Below are 6,060 nucleotides of genomic sequence, written 5' to 3'. Positions count from 1 at the left end.
AGACTATCTCTTCCCCCATTTAATGTGTTTTGGCTCTTTGTCAAATGTCAGCTGACTATATATGAATGATTTTACTTCTAGGTTTTCAATTCTGTTCCTTTGATCTATGTATTTTTTGTTGTATCAGTACCAGGCTGTTCTGACCTCTCTGGCTGTGTAGTAGATTTTGAGATCAGGGAGTGAAAGGCCTCACTTTGTTCTTCATAAGCAATGCTTTGCTTATCCAAGATCTCCTTCCTTTCCACATAAAGTTAGTGCTCAGTTTTACTATCTCTTTAAAGAATCATCTAGGAATCTGAATTGGAATTGCATTATATCGATAGAATGCTTTGTGTAATGTTGACATTTTTCTAAGACTCTTTTGGTTCCTTGTAGTAGTGTTTTTGTTTTTTACCTCTTTAACTTTTTGTTGTGAATTAAGTGAAAATTTACAGAGGAGATCGTCAGTTCACTATTCACCAAATCACCTATTTTGCTTCACTACAATGATTGCAATCCCCTCACGTACCAACAGTTTTACTTGTATTCACTTTAACTATTGCATTCTTCCCTGCACCTTTTGCTACCTTTATCTTTTCTCTGCTAACTTCCCTCTTGTATATTGCCTGCCCTATCACCCAAGTTAATATGTGTCTACCCTCTAACCCATGAATAATTTCCCTTCTCCCTCCCACCCCCGTAACAGTCAGTCATAGATTGCTTCTTTTATCAAGAAAATCTTTTCTTAACTTTTCACAACAGTGGTCTCATCAATATTTGTCTACTCCAGGTTCATCAATGTTCTGAGGAGTTTTACAGATTTATCGCCATTCTTCAACATTGCATAGCATCCCATTGTACATCTGTACCAACATTTGTTTAACCATTCCTCCACTGATGGACATCTAGGCTTTCTCTATCCTCCTGAAATAGACCACATATTAAAGGGTCCTGTTTTCTTACCCATTCTGCTCTGTCTCTTGACTGGTGAATTTAGTCCTTTTACAGTCAGTATAATTATTACTATATGTCATCCTACTGTGTGTTTGTGTGCGTGTGTGTGTGGTGCTTGTGGTTTCTTGCCAATACCAGTCCATCTCAGCTCACTAATGCCTAGGATGATATCGCTGTCTATGTATTCCATTTGCATTTTTACAATTTCCAGTTTTCCTAGATTCATACTTTGTATATTCCATGTTTCTATTATTAATGGGTATTTACAGCAGTTTCTCCTCATTTGGAGTTGTGCCCCATCAGCAAATGAAGGTCCCAAGGGCTTTACTCCATTTGCGTCATCATGATCAACTCTACTTTGAGAAGGCAGCTCTTCCCCAATCGTATTTTGAGTGCCTTCCAACCGGAGGGGTTCATCTTCCGGCACAGTATCTGACAGTATTCTGGTGCTCTATCATGTTTCACTATTCAATAATCTGATGCTGACAGTCTTCCACTGGTAGTCACAAGGTTTTGTTCCACATAATTATCTGCACTGTGTTCATTTTGTTTGTGGGTTTTTGTTTTTTTTATTTTCATTTCTGTTGTGTTATTGTTTACTAAATCTTTCTGATTTTCCTCTTTTTTTATTTTAATGTACAGGTGTACTCATTTTCATGGTAATTACAGGTTGCCCTGTAATTTATTAAATTGTTCCCTATTTTAAAAAGTTTGGTTTATATTGAAATCTATTTTACTTCCTTGCCATTTGGAAATTCTGTATCTACATTAATCCCTCTTTTTTTGCTTTGTTATAAATTGATATGTCTAGTTCTCTATTTGCAGTCTTGTAGGTTTGTTTTACTTTAAATACTTCCGTATCTGGATTGCGTTCTGGATGGTGTTGGCATGTCTGGGAATCTCAGGGTGGCACCTGCTGCTGCTGGGTCTCAAAGAACACTCTAGAAATTGTTACAAAATTGGTCTGGTCATTAAAAATTCCTTTAATTTATGTTTATCAGAAAATGTCCTAATTTGGCCATTGTATTTGAGGAACACCTTAGTTAGGTATATAATTCTTGGTAGGCAAGTTTTTTCCTTGAGAGTTTTGTATATGTCATCCCATTGCCTTCTTGCCTGAATGGTTTCTGCTGAGAAACCTGAGCTTAGTCTTATTGCTTCTTCTTTGTAGACAACTTTTCATTTTTCCTAAGCTGCTCTCAGGATTCTTTCCTTTTCTTTGATTATGGAATATTTGATTATGGTATGTGCTGGTGATTTTCTTTTGGCATCTATCATGTTTGGGGTTTATTCAGCTTCTGGTATGCTTATCTTCCCATCTTTCTTGATGTTAGAGAAGTTTTCTTCCAGCAAATCTTCAACAATTTTCTCTGTTCTTTTTATTGTTCCTTTGTGTTCTAGAAATTACCTTCACCCATAAGTTGTTCCTCTTCATAGTGTCCCCTGTAACTCTTAGGTTTTCTTGGGATTTTTTTCATTCTTTTTTCTGATTATTATAATAACATGCTAGCATTGAGAGATTCACCATCAAGCTCACAAACCCAGGCTTCTACTGCTTCAAATCTCCTCCTTTGCCCTTTCAATAAATTGTCCATTTATGAAATTTCATAATCAATCTTTTGGACTTCTAATTGCAGGTATTGTATTGTTTCAAAATCAGCATTTATGCTGTCAATCTGTTCTCGTGGTGTTTTCCTGAATTCTTCTCAAGTTTTCTTGTGTGTGTGTTCTCCTTTCTTTCCTCAATCTTTCCGATCATTCTTTCCAATTCTTTTCAGTTAATTCCATTACCTTTTCTTCCTCAAAAATGTTCTCTGGCTCTGCATCTTGGTCACTTGTTTGAGCCATTCTCTCTTTTTAAAATTGTCTATTGTCTCCAGAGCACTGTGAGGTTGTCACATTTGTATTTAATTGATGATTATATGTTGATTTGTTCTTAGGCTCTCACCAACTGTCCCCTGTGGGTGTAGTTAGAAAATGGAAGCCTGTACACCATTCTTGCATGTTATTCATGCAACTCAGTTTAGGGTGGGTTTAGCTGGTGTTGGCGGCTGTCTGTTGTAGATAAGGTGGTATAGGAATTGGGTTTGGCAGGCCTGGGCTGAGTGGGCATGGTTGCTGTCTCCGGGACAGGAGACTACTGCTGCCACCACAGCAAATTCTCTGTCAGCAACTCAAGTTTCAATGTTTGCAAGATCACATCGGAGTGCTAATTCTGTTATGGATACTTGCCACACAAGCTCTTGTTGCAGTATTTTGTAATTTTCTTTGTATATGTCTTCTGTTTCTCTTTTTAGATTTTCTCCTATTTCATCTTTTGGGCGGCAATTGTAGATGGTACTGCTTACCTAATTTCCTTTTGAAAACTGTCTTTATTAGTATAGAGGAATGCAAGTAATTTTTATACCCTGATCTTGTACCCTGCTACTTTGCTGAATCTTTCAATGAGTTTCAATAATTTTCTTGCTGAGTCTTTGGTACTTTTTATGTATAAGATATTATCTTCAAATAGAGCTTTACATCTTCTTTGCCACTGTGGACATCTTTAATTTCCCTTTCTTGCCTTTCCAACACAATATTGAATAGAAGTAGTGGTAAAGGGCGTCCTTGTCTGGTTTTTGTTCACAAAGGGAATGCTTTCCTCTCCATTGAGAGTAATGCTGACTGTTGGATGTACATATATGCTCTTAATTAGGTTGAGGATTTTCCCTTCTATTACTGTTTTGCTTAGTGTTTTTATCAAGAATGAATGTTAGATTTTATCAAATGCTTTTCTGCATCAAACAATATGATCATGTGGCTCTTTTCCTTTAACTATGTGGTGGGTTACACTGATTGTTTTTCTAACACTGAACCACCCTTGAATCCCTGGTATGAATCCCACTTGGTTATGATATATATATATATATGCTTTTGAATTCTATTAGCTAGGATTTTTTTGAGATTTCGTGCATCTGTGTTCATGAGAGATACTGGTCTATAATTTTCTTTTTTAGTGATGTCTTTGCCTGGTTTTGGTATGAGTGTTATGCTCACTTTATAAATATATTTGGAAGTTTTCTGTACTTTTCTGTGTTTTGGAATAGTTTTAGAAGAATTGGTGTCAGCTTGTCTCTGTTAGACAGAATTCACTAGCAAAGTTATCTTTGTCCAGACTTTTTTTGTTGCGAGTTTTTAAAAGAACTGTTCAATGTCTTTTGTCATAGGTTTGTTCAAGTTTTCTACTTCACCTTGTGTTGGTTAGGTAGGTCTAAAATATATCCATTTCTTCCAGATTTTCAAATTTCAATTATTCATAGTATTGTTATTATCCCTTTTATTTCCTCTGGCTCTGTTGTAACATCACCCATGTCATTTCTTCTGCATATTAATTGCATCTTCTCCTTTTCTTTTGTTAGATTTGTCAATGGCTTGCCATTTTATTAATCCTTTCAAAGAACCAACTTCTTGTCTTATTGATTCTATTGTTTTAATGTTCTCTAAATGATTTATTTCTTTTCTTCTGGTGACTGTAGGCTTACTTTGTAGATTTTTTTCTAATGTTGGAAATGCTGCATGAGTGTGTTGATTCTGGTTCACTCTTTCTTTTGGGATATGTGCATTGCTTTCTACTTTTGCTTTCCAATTACCAGCCATTATAAATGCATCTTAATTGCATGTTTTATCAATTTTAGAGTGCAGATTTGGCCAAAAAAAATCTTTATTTTTTTCTTCTTTGGCATAATTGCTGGTGCACTAATTTGAATAACAATTTTATTATAAATAGTCTGCCTTGTAGGCTTATGGATATTATCCTAATGTTCTTTTTCACGATAAATGCAACACCATTCCTCTTCAATTTGTCACTCCCAGTATACACCATGGATCTGATTCAAAATGTCCTGTGCCAATCAATTTTGGTGCATTAATATCTAAGATACTGATCTCTTTGCTTTCCATTTCATTTGACTGCTTCCAAGTTTCCAAGACTCATGCTTCATATATTTCATATTCTCAATATTAATGGATGTTTACAGTTGTTTCTCCTCATTTTGAATGGTGTCACTTCAACAAATGAAAATTCAGAAAGCTTTATTCTATCCACATCATTAAGGTCAACTGTACTTTGAGACCACCACTAGTCTGTCAGTTTGTCGTACTATGGTGACTTGCATGTTGCTATGATGCTGGAAGCTATGCCAACAATACCAGCAGGTTCACCCATGGTGGACAGTTTTCAGCAGAACTTCCAGACTAAGATAGACTAGGAAGAAGGAGAGGCAGACTAATTCTGAGTGTTTAGCCACTGTAAATCTTACGAGTAATAGGAGAACATCATCAACTATAGTTCCCGAAGATGAAGACATTATGAATAGCAAAAGAACACTGTTTGACATACTGCCAGAAGATGAGACCCTCAACTTGGAAGGCATTCAAAATACTCCTTTGGGACAGCTGCCTCCTCAACGTAGAGTTGACCATAATAGCATGAATGGAGCAAAGTAGTCAGGACCTTCAAATGTTGACAGGACACAACTCAAAATGAGGAGAAACAGCTGCAACTATCCATTAAGAATCAGAACATGGAATGTACAAAGCAAGATTCTAGGAAAACTGGAAGTTGTCAAAAATGAAATGGAATGCATAAAGATCGATATCATAGGCATTAGTGAGCTGAAATGGAATGGTAATGGTCATTCTGAGTCAGCCAATCATATGGCTCACTATGTAGGTAATGACAAATTTCAAGAAGAATGGTATCACATTCATCATCAAAAAGAAAATTTTAAGATCTATCTTGAAAAATCATACTGTGAGTGAAAGTATAAAATCCATATGCCTACAAGAAGACCAGATAATGCCACTATTATTCAAATTTATATACTAACCACTAAAGTCAGTGATAAAAAAAATGGAAGAATTAATCAAACATGCAATCAAAATGCATAGATAATTACTGGTGATTGGAATATAAAGGTTGGAAACTAAGAGAAAGGATCAGTAATTGGAAAATATGGCCTTAGTGATAGAAATGATGCTGTAGATCACATGACAGAATTTTGCAAGACTAATGGATCTATACATATGGATCTCATCACATGAAATCAAATTCACTACATCTGTGGTTAAGAGACAGTAGAAAGTATA

This window comes from Chrysochloris asiatica, unplaced genomic scaffold, assembly GCF_000296735.1.
Source record: "Chrysochloris asiatica unplaced genomic scaffold, ChrAsi1.0 scaffold00078, whole genome shotgun sequence".
NCBI classification, from domain to species: domain Eukaryota; kingdom Metazoa; phylum Chordata; class Mammalia; order Afrosoricida; family Chrysochloridae; genus Chrysochloris; species Chrysochloris asiatica.
This window is presented reverse-complemented; position numbering follows the sequence as displayed.